Here is a 19,962-nt window from a genome sequence, read left to right on the forward strand (position 1 = left end):
ACAAAATAATTTCTATATAAGGTATTGGTGTTTTAGGGAATGCATCTTATTATTGTTCTGTAGAGCAAGTTGAAGTCATCACAGGGAATAAATTCTCTTGGTAGCCACCTTGCTGCTATCACTTTTCATGGAAGATATTGACAAGATCATTCTTCCCTGTTCTGCATGAAAGCAACACCCATAGATAGCGTGATTCATCTATGATGCAACTCCCAATATTGCATCCACCTTATGATAACCACTCTGCCTTATGGTAACATACCTGCTCATTGAAATGTACAGCAAAGCTTTGATCACAATGGTTTACCTACAGAATCAAGTTATCACCTCCTGGTTGCCAGCCTTTTGCATGAGATTTTTCTAAGCCTCACAAAGGTAGGCAAGGATGCTGGAGAAGCGTGAGTAACAAATGTTGGAATGTGAGATTCGTATTTCTGATTATAGCAGGCTCTGTGTGTGTTTGTGGTCACTGACTGTGTGTGGGCTAGCTGGCAGGGAAAACAGTTCTGTATTTTGGACAAGATTTTCTAGATGTAACAAGGACCTTACAGGCAGCATAATCCAGCATACAATCCATATGAAATTCTCTTACAATGATAAAGAGCACTTTGTTGGGACTTGCACAGTTTTACACCACTGGAGCACTAAAACATACTATTGCTGGTAATGAAAGAGACTCCTGGCTGAAGAAAGTTTTCTTGTACTTCTGCTGTTCTCATTCACCTTTCTTCACAATTACTTGGTTTAAATAATGAAAAATTAGTGCCTGCAATGAGTACTAAGTTTCAAAAAGGAGGAAGGCTATGCTGAAGAGAAACATGCTAGATCAGGGAGGAACAAGAGATCATGTTAGGTGTGAGAGGAAAAAACTCAGCTGAGGGTAAAAAGAACTGATTTTAAAGACTTAAAAAAAAATCTTGAAATGTGCCTGAATTTCAAGTTGTCGCTGTAGACTGCATGATACTGAATGTTATGGACATGAAATTAGAATTAATGTTTGAGAGTACAGTTCTTTTTTTTTGAAAGAACTAAGTGTTGCACTTATAATCAAATGTAATGAATGATTCATTAACCTAATGAGAAGTATAAGCTTGGAAACTTGTTACTGAAAACAAAACTCAGAGTCAAACTGAGGATGAATATACTGGACTTTGAAATTAAATGTATCATGCTAATTTTCATAGTAATTATTGATTTCTAATAGCTTCCTGGGGAGGTAAAATATTTCACTTCGTTGGAAGTTTCAAAACAAAATAAAAGAACTTAATTTTCATAGTTGAAAATTATTGATCATTATCAAATGAAAACGGAAGAGAAAAAGAGACACCTGTACATCAGTGTCTCACAATATACACATCCAAATATAGGAAAAGTTATTTAATAGATTAGCACGGAAAAGTAAAGTCCAAAACAATTAAGAGTAAATAAATCTTTCCTAAGAATCTTCTCAAAAATCCTTCCAAGTTCATTTCTTCCGATTATCAGATCAACAGACAGACTAACAGCTGCAATACATTTCTTTTTAACATACGGACGTAAAGATAAATCTTGAAAGTGTTTATTATTGGGGATTTTCAATGTATCTGCAACTCACACAAATATTCAGGTGACTATTAGCATACCAGTGCACACATGAGGCATGTCTGCACATCAGAGCTATTGGTCACAAGCAGGGTCTCCCAGTGGTCAGCACCGGGATACGCTGTCCAGCACCTCCATGAGTGACCTAGTTTGTTGATAACACCAAGCTGTCTGGTGAGATGAACCTGTTAGAAGGGAGAGCCATCTTACAAGGAGAGATTTGGGCAGGCTGGAAGAGTGGGTGGACTAGAATTTTACCAATTTTAACAAAGATTTGTACAAAGTCCTGCTCCTGGGATGGCCTGACCGAAGATCCCAGAGCAGCATGGGGTCTGTGTGGCTGGGCAGCACTTTGCTGAAAGGAATCTGGTGGACAGCAAGCTGGTCTGGTGTCAGTGCAAAGGCAAATCAAACCCTGGGCTGCCTCCACAGGGGTGTTACTGCGTGGCAGACAGAGCCTGGAGCAGGACTGAACACACTTCCAGTGGCCATGCTTGCATGAACATGAATTATGGGGAGCAGCACCTGGTGGGTGCAATATATCAGCACCTGCTGTGTGAAACACATCACCTGCTACTTCCTCTTGGCATTACAGTGCAACAGGTCCTTCACACCTCTCAAGACAAGACCAGTTCTAGTTCCCAACATTCCCTGCATTTGACCATACATCTCTTATGTCTATACAATGCCTTAAAAGCAATTCCTCACTTAAGGAGAAAGCTAACAGCTATAAACAGGAAACTGCACAAAACACAGTCTATGGGGTGAACACTAGAACTTGTTAAAAACTTCCAAAGTGAGAAAACATTTCCATAAAAATGCAAATTATTGGAGACCTGAGACCTGGTTATTTAGGTTATTTGTCCACCAAGATAGCTTCTGGCTATCTTGGTGGACAAAATGACCAGGGGAACTTGATTTTTTTGCCATCTTATGAAAATAAGATTGAAAAAAAATCTGGCTTTTTGTGTGAAATAGTGAAAATACTTTTGACTTTTCACAATAGATTCATGCCTTGGTCATTAAACAAAAGTCATTTATACTGTTCACTAGTAGATGAACCTATCAAAAAAAACTTGCTATCTTCCCTGATTTTGTACTGAAGGTTTACATGGATGGATATGGGAAATACCAAACTAAGTCTTGGTCAAGTCTTTGATTTTGTAGATCATCCTGATTAATAAAGGAAAAATACATCCCTTAGAAGCAAAAAAAAAAAAAAGAGATATATCTTTATTAAGAGTCTTGATGCTTGACATTGCATCTTTCCCATACTCCTTGATCATTTATTACTAAAGTTTCTTCCTTTTGAAATCTTTTATATTTGCAGCTAAAACCCAGTGGATGTACAAGTGCCTGGTATTCCAAGCTAGGGGAGAATAAACTCATCCACTTTCTGGCAAATTGAAACATATATACTTTAAATTATATTCTTCCAGATGTAACACTCTAAGGAATACATAACTTACCTACACAGTTTGCTCCTTTTCTGAAAGAAGCATAGAAAGAGGGGTGAACCCAGCACAGCATTATTTAGCCATTTGTTGATGCAGTAGTGACCCATCTGCTCCTGCTATGCAACTCTTCTTTAAGCAATGGCTCTTCCTTTGAATTAGATCATGTCAACAGGGTGTGTAATGCTCTAGAAACCTTTTATTAAAGGGTTGAGGACAGTGTGAATATATATTGCAACATTTAAATTATTACACTATTTCCTCTTCTTTTATTGTGGTCTTGCAGCAATATTTTTTTTAATAGATTGGTGGCTTGAGTGAAACATGCTAAAATGTTGGGGTGTCCCATCCTCGAGGGGAAAAGCAACCCGAGATTCATTGATGTTTGGGGTAGAAAGGGATGACAGAAGTCAGAGGTTCTGCAAAAGCTTACAATGTTTCATTAGTAAATTACACACTGGGCATGGGCATTGGCATAAGTCAGTCCCTGATCTCCCTGTCCAAGCACACAGAGGTGGGTTTGGAGCAAAAGGTTAAGGTGAAAGGGGACAGAGAGAGAGAGAGATGGATTAAAGAGGGGAAGAGAAACAGATGGGTTAAAGAGTGAAGAAAAGGCATAATGGGAGAAGGAGAGAGCTTGTCAATCCTGGCTCCAGAGCTGATCCCGCTGATAAGGTGTCCTGTGACCCGGGTTGCTGGGGGTGCCTTTTCACAGAGAAGTTTTTCCCACCTTGGAGATAAATTTCTCTCTTTCTGTGCAAATTGGTTCTCATGGGCTGTCCATTCTGTCAGACCCTTCTGGAAATGGGTCAGAGGCTTTGGGGGTCTTGGGTGGTCTTGATACCCACTACAGTCCATATCCACTTCCTGCTGTGCTGGGTTGGGCTGCATATCTGCAGGAGCCAGAACAAGGACATTTGTCCCAAAAAATGCTGCCCTACCTCCTGCAGAAATCTACAGAGACCTACATGGTCTCCTCTCCTGATTCCTGCTCTTTTTCACTGTGTGTCCTTAACAACTATGCTTGGTTGGGTCCAGAGCCATCTGGCTGTCAGGGACATATACATTACCCCCTAGTCTTCTGGGCTTCTACTGATGTCCCCCAGATATTTTTACTGCTGAATCTGCTCCAATAAAGAATAATTTCTGTCAGTTGATAACATTTTGCAAAATTTATGTCTTCGCTATTTTATCAGAGAAAATATCAATTCTGATGCTTGAAAAGTTGAAATAGGTTATGCAAAATAAATCTCATTAACAGGCTTTATCCTTTATACTACAGCATAGCAATTATGGGGAGTCTTTCCCATGTACCACACCATCAGTGCTTCCATTCAATAAGGATGTGGCACCTGGTGATTCTCAGCTGTAGACAAGTACCCTTTCAGATAATTTCCAAATAACACAGCCAAAAAAGTCTCAGTCAACATCTAAATATTCTTCAAAAGAAACCTACTTGAAATAAAGCTGTTAGGAGGTCAGTGTGAGCTTTCCATTTACATGGAATATCAGATTTCTCTTCTGCCACAGAATTGTGTTCTCATTCTATGCATTTCTCACCAACTTTCTGTACCTTTTGGTACTCAGACCACATTAACAGCATTCTGAGAGGACATTTTGGGAAGCACAGATGGAATATTATCACTTCTTGCATTCTTACTGCTACAGAACAAAGCTGGGCGGCCAGTCTTGCTTTTTTGTCTTGCATTTCAAAACCGGCACTGGTGTTTGAACAGAAGAAAATAGACACATTCAAGAACCTGGTGAGTTCAAGGCTGCATTTATGACCATAACACAATCTGCTGAAAGTAGCAAGTTCTGATGACTGCTCTGCTGAACTCAGTTAGTGGGTTAACACATAAGAAAGAGAGAAGGAAATACAGGTAAGATTTGTCAAGATTTTTATAAGGTTTTTTGATGTCTTATTTTCCTGGAAGCGGAAAATAAGACCTCAAATAAGTAGTGTTAGCATGGAAAACATCCCAGGAATAAAATCTTGATCCTGTTATCAGCTGCATGGGTTTTGTCATTAAATTCAATGTCTTGAGACAGGTTATTCATTTGACAAAAACAGAAAAATATGTGAGGTCATGAGGGAAGAAGTAGCAAAAGATGTCAACTACTTCTCAAACACTTTTTTCAAGCTCATCTGCTGCTCCACTCTCTCTTTAGGACAGTTCAATAAACTAGATAGGGTACAATATGAAAAACCTTTATGGGTTTTCCAAAATATACCCAGATTCACAAGGATTTACTTTCTTTCAGCTGTTATCCCTCACCCAAGCTAATTTACTGTGCCCCCCATGTCCCTTACCTGAAAGATGGCTTTCAGAACTGGTGCCCTGCCAGTTGTGCAGTGCCAGCCACACCATTTCCTCTTGAAGATCCTCAGGACAGCTGTCCAGAAATGCTTTGCTCACTTTGTTCCACTAAACTGGCCTGGTCGAGGTTGCAGTGTTGCAGATCTTTGGCACTGGTGGAATAAGGCATTTTCACTGTGCGTCATTTTATTCTCATTTATAATCTCCTATAGAATTTAAAGGTCTTTCATCAGCCTGCACCCTTGGCAGCTCTCCATGCTCCAGACCACTCTTGAGAATCTTTTCTTTCCCTTGGGAAGATAAATAAAACCAGTAAGTGTCCTGATGAGCGGGATTTCTGTGAACATCTGTAATATTTTAACCAGTCATTATTTCTAGTAGCTTAATCACACTGATTATGAATTTATCTCCACATACAACCAAGTCTAAAAACACGACCCATCCCTTGTATTTTAATCGTATAAAAACCTGCTATAAGAAATGAAGTCAGAGAACATTTTTTCTGATACAAATTTTATTGAGATGTATGTAAAACCATATCCAGACAAATGTATCTGTCCATAGCAGTGCTGAGTTTTCATGGGTGTGCTTCAGTCCTCTGCAAAGTGAAACACAAGAGTTATAAATAGCATGAGGCATGCACGCAGGAGGCACAGGTGAGAATACCTGCCCCGATCAGTAGGCAGGACACTTGCTTGCTCCAGGAACACCCACAAAGGCTAATGTTAGTATCACTGCACTCCTAGTGCAGAGACATGACAGAAAATGCCGAGGAAAAGGAAGTTTAAGAGCTTAAGAGGGAGGCACTACCAGGGTGAAACTGTGCTTTCTGGAATTCTCCACACTGTGTTGTGCCCCCACTGCCTTCACAAAAGCAGAACTGGGCCACTGAACTTTCCTGTGACTTCCAAATTAACTTACGCCCATTTAGTGGTAAAATGAAGCACAGAAGTCAGGTTGACTGCTCTAGAAATCTGTCAAATAAACACAGAACTTAGAATGCACTGAAATGCTCTGAAATGCTCTGAAATGCACTGGTTTTAATGCACTGAAAAGCAGACAAGTATGAATTAGCCCAGGCTAGTTTGCTGCTGCTTTTATAGCTTGTCTTATTTTATTTTCACTAATATTTTTCAGCTTATTCAACTTATTACTTCTTTCCATTTCACATGGATTTCTAAAGCAGAATGGATGGAATATCTCTCCTTGAGAACAAAATTCTCAATATAAATAGTACACCATATAGATCAGGGATCTCTCTACACCTGGCAGGTGTTTCACCTGAACTGACTTTTTTTCATTCTGGCACAGTTCCACTTCTTGGACAGCTGGCATCTTTCTCTGCATCAGTTTTCTGATGTATTTTAGACAATTATACAAAGTGGATAATAGTCTATGAAGACAAAAGCACAATTTTCTCAAGTATAACTACAATAATTAGAATTTTATACAGCTGCAAGTTTATTATGTATATCAGAATGAGGTTTCTAGATGGGCTCAATATTTAAAATTCCTCAGAGCCTGGCCATACTTGCACACTGGAAAAAAACAAAAAAAAATTATTTTCAAGAACTAGAAAGAGGTCAAAGTATAAATATTAATTCCTTCAGCACTTGAACTAAATGTTATGGACCATGCACACCATAAAGAGATTGTGATTACTTGCATATCTTTCATCTTTGGGAGAAAAAATCATGAGTTTAAATGCACTTCTTACTACTTTTGGTGAAGAACTCTAGCTGTATGTGGTTTTTGGATTATGAGTTCCAGAATTCACTGCAGCAGAAATTCATCACACTTACTCTTAATTTTTCACATTACAGTGCAGAGGAAAGGAAATACCAGCTTAGATATCTTTAAAATTGGAATTCTGACAATGTATTCAAGGTTTCAAATACTTACCTATATAAACAAGTTTTAAGTTATTTAATGTATTATTAAAGACATTTAAATTATTAAAAATATTTTTCTGTTGTTATTATTGCTATTATTATTACTATTAGACAGCAGCTTTTATTGAATGTTTTTCTTTCTAAAGATATGATATCACTCTTCTGGTGTCTTGGTTTCTGAAATTCACTTCTTACATAATTCTATCAGAAGTAGAAATCATAAATCTTGTGGGTATGCTACAAATTCTAGCTTTTAAAAGATGCAAAGGGCATAAGCAGCCAAGTCAGGCAGTTTGAATGCTGAATGTGTATAGCATTCATTATTGTTAATTTAGAGTTATTACATTTAAGGAGATGGTTCTGGTGAAGCAGTTATCTGGTGGTTCTGAACTCTTCTACATCTGTGTTTTAATCTACTTGGGAAAAATGGTAATGCTTAAAAAAGAGATAATGAAGGGAACCAGCCAGGCCAACATATTAAATATATACTAAGTAGAGAAAATGGATATGTAGCAAACCAAATTTTTCATAATCTGTGTGATCTTTCACAGCCCGTCTGAATTCAGTTGGCTTTCTCTGTGTTGTGCACATCCCAGAACCACAGAACCACAGCTGGCACCAAATCATAATGTTTTTGTTGGAGAAAAACAGGTCTGAACACTGAGTAATCAGAAGTGCAGCATGTGTAGCAATCCTGGGGAGACTGTGCTAAGCATGTCTCTGCAAGGTTTTCCTTTCAGCTCCATGTTGTCCTGCCCTTTTTTTTAATTACCCCTATCATATCTGTCTGACTTAAGATAAGTTGCTAGAAGCAAGAGCCCATTCTAGTTATAAAGCACAAAGCATTCTGTAAACTCTAAGGTGAACCATGAAAAGCAGCTGCACTGGTCACTAGTACACTTTCTGTTTAGTTCAAAGGGAAATAAAAAGATAGTTTCCCAACAGATTATCTGAAATAAATGTATTTTGTTCTTACTCTTGGATTGCTCCATGTTAGCTTATCAAAAATAACCACAATTCTTTTGCAGATGGGCTAGATGGAAAATCAGGGCATGTATTCCTGACAGTCATCTCATCACATGGTCTGGAAGCTGTATGCACATAGCAAAAAAAGTAAAGATTAGGGACAGGTGAGCCATTACAACATAGTTGTTAATACTTGTGAACCAGACTGCTGCCTTGAGCTTCTCTGCTAACTGTGGAATAACCCCAGTACCATTTTCATACTCTATGAAAATATCTTCTAATCCCCATGAAATGACACTTTTTGGGGGCTGTGGGTTAAATGTGAAAAGAAATTATCCAACAATGCCGAAGCAGGCATGCTAAATCAAGTGCACCCTGTGAGAAATTGCAGCAGCTAAAGTGAAAGGAAGTTTAACTTTTCCTACTTTCTTCAATGAACACATTTTAAATGCTGTACAACAGAGTGTAAGATTCATGCTATAACATTAAGAAATGTACAAAATAACTGAAAGATGAGCCAAAGATATTGCAGAAAAATAATCAAAATAGAAATTTCCAAGTTCCCATATTAATTGTTGTGTTCAAGTAAAACAATGTACTTCATGACAAAACAAACCCCTGTTGGTATCTCTGTCTGTCTGAAAGATAACATGGGCAGACAGGTGCATTAAATGAATTTTAACTGAAGATTATGATAAATACATTCCAATAGTAGAAAATTTCTTATTAGGCAAAACAGACTTTGTACTACAAGACTCTATGACAATCTTTAGCTAATACTACACAAACTACAGTTATGGTCCAAAACCTTCATGCCACAGAGTTGTGTCTACATCAGAAACCAAACTAAGGACAGCTGTTCCCTGCATGTCAAGGCTGTTTGTGCCCTAATATCACTAGTCCTGCTCATTCTGCCAAGCTCCATTTGCTGCAGAATCTTTGTGCTCATTCTTCTCTTTCTGATGGCATCACAGGTGTACCTTCACAGTTCTGCTTTTTCATTACAACTAACTTATTTATCACAACAGCTACCAACAGAATCCTGTGTATTGGTAGCTGCATCTTGCAGGCTGTTACAGCCATTTAGGGGCTCAGCCTACTCTCTTCTGTGCCAAGAAAAAATATTATTCCTGGTGCTTGAACAGTCTAAACAACAGTAGAGAGACACTGTGCCCCAAGGGATGGCAGAGGCAGGGAAAAGTTGAATAAAAGGGGACTTACCTGTTAATGCCAGAGGCATACTTGGCCTTTAATGTGCATAGTCCACAGGTGTTTTATTCTGACAATGCTATAGGTGGGAAAAGTTTAGCTGGGAGCCACAGGGAAACATCAGCTGGTGTCAGGAGCACCTAATGGTAACCAAGGTGAGGAGACCACTTGAGAGCAGCATGGTGATAAAGCTAACACTACACAACATAATGTAGCTGCAAGTAAAAAGAAAAGTCGGTGGGAAAACCGATTTTCTCATCAAGAACTCAAGCAAGCTGTAAGAGAAATTACACAGCAGTTTTAAGTTTTTAAAGGCTGTCTTACATAGTGAAGATTTATTCTAGTAGAAGTTGTGGAATGAACCTTTTGAAAACAAAACCCTCTGGGGATGTCCATCTGGATTCCTCTAGGTTTTTAATAGTTCTTCCACCGAACAATTAGGTTAGTGTGAAGGATTCCTTTAACGCAGCATAAAGACTCTGTCCTCGTCCTATCCTTTGGGGGCAGGAAAGAACTCATACCAACAAGGGCACCATATTAATTAGAAAGCAGAAGGAAGCCCAAAATTAAGTTCCAGTGATATGACTCTCACAGATTATAAGATTTTTCAAAGGAGCTAGGAGAATGGCCTGCAGTTTGAGTCTGAGTCCAGAGTGAGGGTTTTAGGAATAACAAGGCTTTTGCTGTCCATCTCCTGTCAGATACGAGGTGCTGTGTCGCTACCATGAGCCACGGGGAGCAAACCAAGGGCTTGGATTGAACTCTGGAAGCAAAGATTTGCAGGAGCTGCTGTCTTTCTTAGAAACTGAGTGCTTAATATCAGCTGACACATCTGAAACCCCCCAGTAATAAAAGTAATTATCAGCATAATAAATGTTGCTCTCCAGTCTTTCTCTAACCTAAAGTTGCTTTTCCCCCTTCCCATTTGACAAAACAAACAGTCTATAGTTAAAATCTCTGGTTCTCTGAAAGACAGAATGAGGGTTGGATTTGGCTACCTATCAAACATAAGATAATAATATTTTGCTCTTGATTTAATTTGGACTCTAAGGAAACTGGCAATCTGAGCGGTTTAATGTGATTTCCCAGTATGGAAATGTAAGGTGCTCCTAGGATTAGGGCCAGCATTTCTGGTGCATTGATTTGCTCTTTTTGCCTTTTAGATAGAGGGATGAGAAGAAAACCATAAACACTAACACTGAGTTAAATTCCATGCCTTTTATATCATTGAAATTAAACTAAGAAATAAGAAATAAGTATGAAAAACTTTCTTAAGCGTAAAAGTTTATCCTCTCCATGGACAAACTCTGTTGAGTCATTGTCATTATGGCATAACAGAACATTACTTCAGACTTAAAACAATTAGTGTTATGAGTCAATCAATATTTTTAGACCTTAAACCCATGCTCCACCACTGTCATGTAATGCAGTAGGCTTAACTAGCTGAGGAATCAGGCAGAATGGTGGGAACAAATGACGTTGTCATGGGTATTTCTTCCAAAAAAGAACAAATACCAGAGCCATATGATTCCCAGTTCTGTCTCATATCCAAGTATCATTGCTCAATTAAACACCTCTGTCTCTTCCATGAAACAGGTCTCCTGCCTTCAAGCAGAAATTAGGACTGAAAAAGATCCTACCATATTATACACACTCACACTACCTGTCTCAAATAAAATCTGAGCCAAAATTCAAAATAAGTCTTGGGAAATAGCAGTTTCTAAGCAGAAAATAAGTACACAGCACCTTGTCACTGGCACATAACTGAGTCCAGCAAACTGTAGCAGGCACAGTATTTGAGGGTTACGACCCCATGATTAACAACAGCTAATTCTGAAGTACAAATTAGACTCTTTTCAAGTATTAGGCCCTGAACAAAAGGCTTAATATTTCCGAGATTCTTTCAAGGCAGGAAAAGAGCTCTTATTCTCACTGCCCTTGAAAACTAGGCCTTTTCATTTTAAAGAACACGTATAGGAGTCTAATAATAACTATTATTCTGTTACTTGAGAAAAGGTGCTATCGAATTACTCATGAGGTTTAATGTCGTTATTTCAAAAATTTTTAATATTTTGTCAAGACCATAAATTTGCCAAGAAACCTGCCTGAAGAAGGGAGCAAAGAAATGAGCCTTTCCTAAAGAGCTCACTACTCCAGATCTGAGGCAACAACAGCTGCAAATTAAAAAAAGCAAGTGAGGAACAGTATAATATAAACAAAAATATTTAAAGGATCTGAGTTCACACACAATTCTTTATAGACAAAAGTCAAGTAATCTTCTGATTAATATTTCAATTTTTACCTTTAAACTCTTCTAGCTGGACTACACTGATCTCTGAATTGCACCCATTTGTGATTTCCATTGCAGATGGCTGAATTAAGACAATTTTATATATAACACTTGTCAAGCCTCTCAAGATAATATTCAGCAAAAGCAGGAGTAACTCAGTGCTCATTCATAACTATACTCCCACTCTTACTAGACCAGTAAGGTTATCTTTGCAACATATTTTCAGTCATCTGATCCTTAGCTGTGATAGTAAGGTAGATTCCATTCTCCTGGGCCCCTTTCGCATTCACTTTAAAACAGGATGTTTTAAGTTGTTTCTCCATGAGTAAATTCCACTCCTTGCCTGCAAAGCTCCACATATTGGGGTGTGTCTCCAGGTGAGGCTGAAGATTAAGACAGGAATTTGCCTGGCCCCTAAGGCAGCAGGGTTGAACAAACAAGAACACATTTCATTAGCTGAGATCAGAGCACCACTCTCTGGACAAATATTTACAGCATTTTCCTACCACTACATGGTAGTTATTCTTCTGCAATTGTTCTTTAATGACTGTATCATTTCAAGAGTTACTGGTGAGGGGATGTCATCTCTTCAGCACTGGCTAGTTTTCTCCCAAATCTGCTTTCTTTGTGTAGCAATAATCTTGAGACAGAGATCAGCAGGACTAGTGTAAAGGACTGACTTCAATCAGTCACACCTTTTACGGAAAACAATTGTATCATTTGAATAGTCTGGCAGGTTGAGCACAAATTTTAGAAGAATGCTTTTCCCTCTCACCGCTGGAGAATGACAAGCTGTCCTTAGTAGAACCAGAACATTTTTATTTCTCAGCCTGGTCCTAAGATGTATTAAAAGCAGATTGGTCTGAAACCATGGGTGTTGAATGGCATACTTCTGATGTTTTCCTATACATATATACATTTGCTGCTAAAATGTTTGAAAAATTAAGGATGACTCTTCCAGTGATAAAAAAATTAGAAGATAATAATGGGAGAATGGCACAAAGTAGAGTGCAAATCAGTTCAAAACCAGGGCAGTCTGTGGACTGATTTCTGCTGCACTGGGTACAGCCTCTCCATGACTCGTTCATGGAGGGCAGTGGTGCAGCAGGCTTTCCATCAGCACCTCAGCAGGGTTTTGGAACACAAACTGCCCTTTCAGAGGTGAAACACTTGGAGTCAGGGTAATGTGTTATGGTTGCAATGCATTACAGCACCATGAAGAACACACAACATGAGACACACAAAGGAAGACATGAAAAGAGGAAAGTCAGTGAGAACATCATGGTTGTGTTCGCAGGCGATACGGGATGGCTTGGGAACAAAGGAAGATAACAGACCAGTTCTTCAGTCACTGAAAAAATATACAATCACATTGCAGTCAAGGGAAGTACAACAGTCCTCATCCTCCTCTAGTGATCTCACCCAGGATGTAAACCAGATTGTAGAGACAAAGCCTTGAACACAAAACAAAGAGTTTAAACTTGAGGTCAATGAACGGGTAACCAACAATCCTGCTGGAAGCAGAGAGGTGGCATGTGCAAGCATCAGAGCAAGCCTGCCTCATCCCTCAAGGATGTAAGCAACCTTACAGTTCATTCTAGCACATTCCCTTGTCACAAAATCTGTGGAAAAACAGTGCTGCAAGTGCTGTGCAGCAATGGCAGCAGAGCAACTTCCATAAAGCAGGGCAGGCAGCAATACTGTACACCCGCAATTTCATTTTCTCTTCTCTTGAGCACAAGAAGGCTGAAAAAACATCTTGTAAACCAAGAAGCTCTAACACATGTCCAGTAGGAACTAGCTGATTATTCCAGCTGTTTATGACTACCACCCCCAAACTATGGCTTCACCTCATCACGCAACTACTAGAAAATTTATACACTAGTTTCATGTGGAAACTTTTGAAGTCTAACTCAGAAAAGAAGCAAACATCTGCTGCCAAGCCATGACTGAGCATATAGGTAAAAAATGAAGGAAAAGCAGTCTATCTCTGAAGATTATAAATAAGGATATGAACAAGGGACTTAAAATGGTAATAAATTGGAGGGGAGGGGTGTTGGAGGTTTGGTTTGGGTTGTTAATTGGTTTTGTTTGCCTGTTTGCTTCAGTAAAATTAAAGCTTATTGAAATCTATTTGATTGTTTTATTCACTCAAAAATAATGAGAAAATATTTATTTAAATGTGTACCAACTGGTATGTTTGTTTTCGTTTAAACATAACAAAATAAAATTATTCAATGCTTCTGCCTCTATAATGAGTTCAGAAGTGCTTGTTGTGTAATTTTTTTTTCTTTTGTATGTTCATATATCTATGTTTTATCTGTGTTGTCTCAGACCTAATCTAATGTTCTGGAGCTGTATGTGAGAGCTGATGAAAACTCTTGTGATTAAGTGCCCGTAGCCACTCCTCCTCCAGAAGGAGGTAAATTGATTTATTACAGGTCATGTAGGTAAATAGGTATCACACCCATCTCTTCCTCTGTGCTGAATCTGAGGTACTCTCAGTGCTCATCCCAGAACAGGTGAATACTCTGCCTCTACTTCCTTGCATAGCAAGCTACATTTCAGATTTCTGCACTTCTCTATAAGCACTGACAGAACAACTAACAAACCCTCTTGGAAACAAGGTAGCTTCATCAACAACTTAAACCTGAGGCCCAGGAGAAAAAAGCAAAAGGATTGTATTGAAGACACACAAATAGAAACAGACTGCAGCTGGATGAGAACAATCCAATAGAGCAACACCAGCTAGTCCAGATGAGATTCTTATGACAAAAGTAAAAAAGTAGTTACTTCAAGAAAGCCTTTATAAGGCTTACCAAGAAAAGAGAGGTTTTCATGATCATATGTCTGGAAATCTGTGCTGCCGTATTGTTACCTTGGCAGCCCTGCATTCTCAAAACATGTCCCCATATTCCTGCAGCAGGGACAGAAAGCCACTGCTGCTCCTGTCTCAGCAGGTTCTGAATGTCTGTGATGACTCAGGGGCTCCGTTTCTATGGAACAGATTCCCTCTGTGAAGTCTCATTGAGGCTGCAGTTTAGAAGCCAGTTCCTCCTGGTCTCCTGGAATCTCGGAAATTTTGAGGTCCCTGTGCTGTTTAATGCCTGCAATCTTTGCACCTCCTGTATGTGCCCAAAGACCAGGGTTCACACCTGTGCCAGTTTGCTTTTCCCCACACAATTTCCATGACGACCTCAGGAGAGAGCAGGGACCAGAAATAATGGTCCAGTAGGAAATTTGGCTACAGCCCACAGGCAGCATAGTGAAAAACACTGTTGGCAACCATTTTAGGCCAGTGTTTTAAATATCCTAACAGACCACATGGTCTTGTGGAGCACACACTGTCCCATGAAATTCTGGATTTTGATTGTAAGAGAAATACAGCTTTTGTCTCTTAGAAGACAAAATACTGTAGGCATAGGAAAATAAATACAAGTAAGGTAAACTGTTGTTCTCATGCTCTCTCCCCAGTATTTAAATATATTTATTACTGACATAGAAACTGAGCAAAATCTATAAGAAAATACAGTTTAATCAAATGCAATAGAACTTTTCACCGGTGCTATTGGTGTATTTGAATTATTGCGTCATAGCTGTTAAAAAAATATTTCATCTGGCATTTTCAATTCATAAAGTTAATTTAGTCATCTTTATACAGCATAATTCCTAAAAGCAATGAGAAATCATTAGATATATAATTCTGAGTACCTCCTTACTAAGGACAGTTTTCAAAATTCTTTGCTTTGGAAAAATTACCTGCCAGAAGAGCTAGCAAATTAAATGAACCTGGGAGTTGTTGAGCTGGTTACAGCAACCACAGTATCCCTGTGAGTTCTCACCAGCTCTGGATGTGTATGAATAATCTTAAATCTAACAAACCAAATTCCTAGACGGTTGGCACTGGCAATGTCCCATATCAGCATCCCACTGATTCTCCCATCTCCTTTCATCAAAAACTCATCTCATCTAAAATGCAAGTTTCTGGCTACTTTGGCTGCAAGGAAAAACCATGAACTATGATGATGTGCAGAAACCCAATTCACTTAATCTGTGAACATAATTCACACAGACTTTGGGGGGTTTATCCAGCAATGTGGCATTGATGTGTCAGTTTACCACAGATAGGGCAGGAAAAAAGGGGATGTGTGATGGATTGCACACTTGGCCATGAATATCCCTCTTTCTTACATGGGAGGGGCAGAGGTGAAAGGCAGCAATTTCCATGCAAAGAAAACAAATCTAAGGAGGCTTACAGGACCACAGGACTATTCAACTCCCATCAAGGAGAGTCATGACGGCATGGGATAAAAATCCCAGAGAGATACACTCAGTCTTACTTGACACACTGGCTGACAAAATTATAGAAACTTACCTGATTGACAGGCATGAACTCTATTTTGGAGCAAGTACTTGAGTGGAAGTACTTCCTTGAGTCTTTATGGTATTTTATCCCCTAATATCTGTCTAGGACAAGAGATGGTGGTTAGAAACATAAAGTACCTTGTACCTTTTTATGAAATATTTACTGCATGGCTATACTTCTACTCAAGTATCTTAAAAAAAAAAAAATGCAACTCTCCAGCACATGCAATAGAACTTCACTGTAAAATTAAAAGCATAAAAAAAGACAAGACACAATATTAGCAGGTCAGGTAGTGAATGTGCTTCTTCAGGGCAACAGCCTGAATCAATACCAGAACAACATCACATTCAGAGATTTAGTGGTTACTAAGGCATTCTGCTTACCAGTGATTAGAAAGGATGTCTTCACCAACCCTTTAAAAAATATATTCCCAGGCAATAAATTTTCTTTTAGTGTAAAAGAAGCTCTACTTTAGAGCTTCTTTTACACTAATATAAATCTGGAATCGTTCATATTTTCTGCTGCTGGAAAAAAAAAGGCCATGGCAAGATAGCTGTTCATCATTTTTATTGAGTTTTAAACTGACATGAAAAATCAGTTTTAAACTGGTTGCCTTCAGAGAAAAATTAGAAACAGGAATTATGTGATGTCATGTCTTAGGGGGAGGAAGCAATGCTAAAGTAAAAAGTACAGTCTTGGTCTTCTCTAACTGGGATGAGGTACCAAATACAGACTGCCTTTTGTAAGTCCCACAGAACAAAGTATTGGCTCCAACACTGAAATGCTCCTTTTTGGATACTTACAGTATCCTTGGAGATACGAAAAACCTGACAGGACACAGACCTGAGCAACGTGGTTTAGCTGACCCTGCTTTGAGCAAGAGAAGGTTGTACAAGACAGTCTTTCAAAGACCTCTTATACTTCAAAAATTTTTTCATTCTGTTAAAATACTGTTTTAATGGACAATTTTCTTAAAATCCCACTACCTGACCTCATGTAGTTGTACAAAACTCACTTTCTTGTCCAGTATGGCTCTCATATCCCTAAAAATGCAGAACAGCTTGAGAAATTGATTAATTTTCATGAGTCAAGAACCTGAAAATCCAAAAATACTATTTTATGATCCAAGATGGCAAGGTTTTAGATTCAAGATCTCTGAAAATCTTCTGGTTTACTACATTAGTACCAATTTGAATTCTTTTTTAGGTAGTATAGACAAAAGTCAGAAATTCTACTTGTGACTGAATAAGGGAAACAATTACTTTAAAAAGTGTGTAAAATAGATGTAGGATGCTCCGAAGCCTAAACAGGAGCAGCTGTTTTAGACAATGCCTGACTGTATGACATTTGTTGTCTCCTCTCTGAGAGTGTCGTCTGTCCTTGGACAATCCGTAAGCATAAATATATTTATGCTTACGGATTGTCCAAGGACAGACAATCTTATATAGTCTTATATATTTAAGACTAACTTTTAAGAAAAAAAGAGAAAAAAGGATACATGTAGCAACTATTAGGACCCAAACAATTGGAACACTTGCTTTGGGAACTTCGGGGATGGGAGTTCCACATCTGCCTGACAGCTGTCCTGCTCTTCTGTTTACTTGGAAAGCATATAGGTTTGACAGTCATTCACAGACTGTTGCCTAAGGAAGAGTAATCTAGGGAACTTCAAAATGTGTCTTTATTCTGACACAAGGCTTTGCAATACTTTACAAGCAGGATACTTCAGCTTAGACGCAACTTGTTAATTGTGTTGAAAAATGTACCTTTCTCCAACACAGGTAGTGCAGTAGATCGATGCAGGAGTTAGAAAAGGCTTTGTGAAAAAAAAATTTTATTGAGTTATTAAAAGCATCAAAAATTTTTATCTTAGTTCTCCTAAAATTAAATAACACAGAAGGTACAAACAGCATGAGAGAGAGATAAAAGAAGAGTTTCTCCCTTCTCTATGTTTGGAAGAGTGGCACTTAATCTTTAGGTAGTATAGAAAGCAGGAAAAGGCTGGATACCATCTGCTAATCTTAGATGTACAAAAATGACATCACTCCTGAAAAATTGCATACCTTCTAGATTTAAGCTTCTAGAAATTACCTTTTTGAGTTTCTTTCACAAGAGTTGTGATATAGAGGACTTTGTGTTCTGCTTTTGCTTTTTTGTTGCAATGACTCTTACTTACCCCTTCTTCTTTTCTTCACTCTCAGCCACTGAATCTAGGCTATCCAAGGAGCAGAACCCTTAGAAAATTCACCAAGATTGAAGCTAATACCCTAGTGGGATAGATTCCACATAGTTCCACCTTCTCAAGTCATCAGCCTCTCTTTTATCCATGAGCAACCAAATATCTGGTAGTTATTTGGCCCAAGGCTGGCCAATGTCTTTTCTTCTAAAGGCCACAAATTAAACTGGTTTTAACAGTTTAATTTGTGACAAATTCAACAGTAATATTTACAAATATGTTAACAATTAAACATTAAAATGTTTCTCTTATTCCTTTATCCCTAAACATTGCTGCTTCACTCAGTTTCCTTCCTAGCAGAACTTCAACTACTTAGACATCTCGGTTTTCATTTCCTTTCTAGAAAGCAAGATGTCTTTAAACTAAGAGGTGCACTATATTCTTCTTAGCTACTAGCATCACAGGTATGGCATGAAGCATAATTGATTAATTTATGCTCAGCATCAGAACTGTTGTATCAGGAATGAAAAAAATAAATATATTATTCAGGCGTCATGAGGACCACAACTAAAAAAACAGTGGTTGTTGAAGTTTCTAATGACTGTGTATGAAACATTTCTCCATTCTTCCAGGAGCCCACACTCCTGGATCCAAGAGACAGCCTCTGCTCACACAAGAACTCTCCCTGTGGCATTGCTTCTCTCTATGAGCAACAGGATCTTCCAAATCAGGACTGACCTGGCAGGAAGTGTGAATCAGTTGTGCTCCAAGGACATACCTTATTGCCTTATGCTTCTACTAGGTTGGGGGAGAATAAGCCAATCATATATTTTTTTCTATTTTTTTCTTTTTTTTCTTTTTTTTTTACAGATTTAGCTACACTGAAGCTATGTCTTTGAAAACAGAAACACCAGATGAGCCAGCCAGGCCACCAGTATACTAATGAGAGCATACCATTTGGAAGATAAGAGACACCTAGTAGTCAAGGTTTTTCACTTCACATTCAGATCAATCAGATTAGTTTTAGAAGTCTGATGTATTCATTCAAATAATTTTAGTTTGTGTGAATTTTGAGTAAAGTAAAAAAGTTGAGATAAAATGCAGATCTACATCACATATCACACACGTTTGTATTACTCGGTCATAAAGCAAACAAAGTAATCATTCAAGCTCCCAATATCCACTGCTCTGATGTCATCTCATTCTTAAAACACTTAAAGCAATTGCAAACAATTTCTTTAACATTAATCAATTAATAGTTATAATCCTTTACAAGTGACAACACTAAGTCGTCTATTTAAATATTTAAATAAAGTAAATTAAAATATAAATGTACTATTTAAATAAAGTAAATAAAATACTAAAGTTAGCTTCTTCATTCATTTCCAGAGACATAATGAATAAAGGGCTTTCAAGGGTTAATATAGAGATCAGATAGGGGAGCTGTAGCTTTGCAAGCTATTTCACCATTTCCCCTCCACTCCCTTCATCTGGATTGGATCATGTTAGTGTATGAGTCAGCTAATTATGAAAGACTTCTCTGAAATGAATTAGATGAACACAGCATCTTTAACAGAAACAGATCTTGTGACCTGGCAGAGTTCCCATCACAATCCAAATAAAGCCCACCCAGATGTGACCACTTCCTTTACTGTAACTCAAAGAACAGAGTGAAACATCAATAGGAACTTCCTCATCTAAGCATCT

General features: G+C 38.3%; 1 long non-coding RNA gene across 1 annotated transcript; it reads left to right on the forward strand.

Annotated features, from left to right (window-relative positions):
• Window positions 1–268: 268 nt before the first annotated feature.
• On the forward strand, window positions 269–19,053 carry LOC127061091 (uncharacterized). The gene is made up of 3 exons (XR_007780544.1): window positions 269–375; window positions 8,277–8,378; window positions 18,888–19,053. It is a non-coding gene; the product is annotated as an uncharacterized LOC127061091 (long non-coding RNA).
• The last annotated feature ends 909 nt before the right edge of the window (window positions 19,054–19,962 follow it).

The sequence above is a fragment of the Serinus canaria genome, chromosome Z (assembly GCF_022539315.1).
Source record: "Serinus canaria isolate serCan28SL12 chromosome Z, serCan2020, whole genome shotgun sequence".
In the NCBI taxonomy this organism is placed as follows: domain Eukaryota; kingdom Metazoa; phylum Chordata; class Aves; order Passeriformes; family Fringillidae; genus Serinus; species Serinus canaria.